This window comes from Myotis daubentonii, chromosome 3, assembly GCF_963259705.1.
Source record: "Myotis daubentonii chromosome 3, mMyoDau2.1, whole genome shotgun sequence".
NCBI lineage: Eukaryota > Metazoa > Chordata > Mammalia > Chiroptera > Vespertilionidae > Myotis > Myotis daubentonii.
The window spans coordinates 170,131,757-170,134,056 of record NC_081842.1 but is presented as its reverse complement, the minus strand read 5'-3'; the positions used below and the strand labels follow the sequence as shown (position 1 = coordinate 170,134,056).

The window sequence follows — 2,300 nt, the reverse complement described above, 5'->3', positions numbered from 1 at the left end:
AGGATCATGGGAGGTTGGCCCCTGGTCCTGAGGAGGGAGCCAGCCTTTGGCCCCCTGGGAAAGGGGCCACGTCCGCCACCATCCACCCCGGGTTCCCCATCCCAGCCCAAGGCCCGAAGGCCCTGCAGGGGTTGGGAGAGGAGGAGACAGTCACCAGGCCGGGTGTAGAAGGAACGGATGCCGGACATCGACACCGCTGTTGGTTCCCCACCACTGTGTGGTCCCCCCCCCTCCTCCCCTTCTCCCTCCCTCACTGCTGCACTGCCACCATGCTGGAAAGGGAGGGGACAGGAGCAAGACAAACCCTTGTGTAGAGAGCTGACTTTTAATAGATCGCAGCGAGGGAGCTGCTCTGCTATGTATGAAACCCTGACCCAGAAGCAGGTCATCTACAAATGGTTTAGCACCAGGGGCCTATGGGGGCTGGCCAACCAGAGGGAGGGACTGGCCGGCGGGGAGTTGGGGCTGCAGGAGGTTGGCCAGCCATGGGAGGTTCGCTGTGGGAGCATACTGACCACCAGGGGGCAGCTCCTGCATTGAGTGTCTGCCCCCTGGTGGTCAGTGTGCATCATAGCGTCTGTTCGACTGGTGGTTCTGGTCGTTCCAGTCGTTTCATTGTATTTGTCTCTTAGGCTTTTATATATATAGACTAGAGGCCCGGTGCACAAAAATTTGTGCACTCGGGGGGGTCCCTCAGTCCGGCCTGTGCCCTCTCACAGTCTGGGACCCCTCGGGAGATAACGACCTGCTGGCTTAGGCCCGCTCCCGGGTGGCAGAGGGCAGGCCCAATCCCTAGGTGCAGCCTCTGGTCGGGCTCAGAGCAGGGCTGATTAGGGAGTTTGTGTGGGCTCTGTCTCTGAATGCCGTAGTAAAGCCAGGACCTGCAGACAGAAAGCCAGGGTGACTGTGGGTCTTACCTCATACATTTCCCTTATTCAGGGATCACGGTCCTAGGCTGCTTCTTATTGAACATCTGATAACTGTCATTTCATTTATTTTGTCCAGTTTCATAGTTGTTCACAGTGGGAGAGCGGGTACAGTAGTTATTCAATTATGTCCAGAGCAGAAACCTCTAAAATAAAATTTTGCTACACTATCTCAATCTTTCAGACAGGTAAAAAAAATAAGTTTATCTTGATTTCTAGAGTCAAAATGACATTCTTAGAATCAATGTAAAGCAGAGACTTGAAGTTTTCTGAGGTTAAGAGACTTCAGGAGGATTGGCAGTTCAGGCTAGTTGTCCTGATAGCACAAACCATGAACAAAATTTATATTGGGAGGAATCTTCCATCGGGAGAGTAATTATAGAATGATGTGAATTGCCACAGGTGGAAAAGTCTGCCCATGAGTCTGTCCTCTGCTGGTGAGGAATCGTGTCTTAGACATTGCTTGGTTCTTCTGCTCAGCTTTATAATTGCAGTGCTCACAGTCCCAATCACTTTTGTTGGGGTGTCTCTCTTTTCCACCCAGCATATTCAGAACTCTTACCTTTGGCCCTGTGTTTCTGGCACCAGTACTGAACTGACTCTGAGCTCTCTTTCCTGACAGCTCCCTTATTACATTTGAGCAGGCGTTTTCAGCTTTGAGCTATGTTAGCCATTGACAGTCTTGCTATGGAATTGCTAACACTTGAGAAGCCCGCTTCTTTGGAAAGATAACTGCAGTCTTCACTGTTGTTCCATCTGGATAATCATCCTCAGTGGAAAAGCCACTGTCGGTTTTTCTGAAGCCCGTTCCCCCAAGGGCCTCGTGCTGCCTCTTCCTTGTACTCATCAAGCCATTTCTTCCCCATTTTTGGAATGTTTTCGTTCTCTCTGCTAGTAGTGAGTCAGTGAGTTCTGGGTATAACAAAAGCAACTAGTGCAGAAATAAATCCTGTCAGGGTTAGCTCCCTGAACTGGATAATTTTACCCAGAGATCGCTATCCCATTGGACCAATATTTTGCCCATTCCTGAACTCAATTTATTATTGTCTCTTATTTCATTTTTATTTATTTATTTTAATCCTCACCTGAGGATATTTTTCCATTGATCTTTAAACAAAAGAATAGATACTACACTTGATCTTAGCCAAAAGGCCAAGAAGTGATTTTCCATTGATTTTTAAAGAGAGTGGAAGAGAGAGGGAAACACAGAAACATCAACGTGAGAGAAACACATTGATTGGTTGTTGCCTGCAGGTGCTCTGACCAGGGTCGGGGCCGGGGAGGAGCCTGCAACTGAGGTACCTGTGCCCTTGACCACAATCGAACCCCGGATCCTTCGATCTGCAGGCTGACGCTCTATCCACTGAGCCAACC

General features: G+C 49.5%; 1 pseudogene; it reads right to left on the bottom strand.

Annotated features, from left to right (window-relative positions):
- Nucleotides 1-1,989: 1,989 nt before the first annotated feature.
- Nucleotides 1,990-2,090, bottom strand: LOC132231953 (U2 spliceosomal RNA; annotated as a pseudogene).
- Between the last annotated feature and the right edge of the window lie 210 nt (nucleotides 2,091-2,300).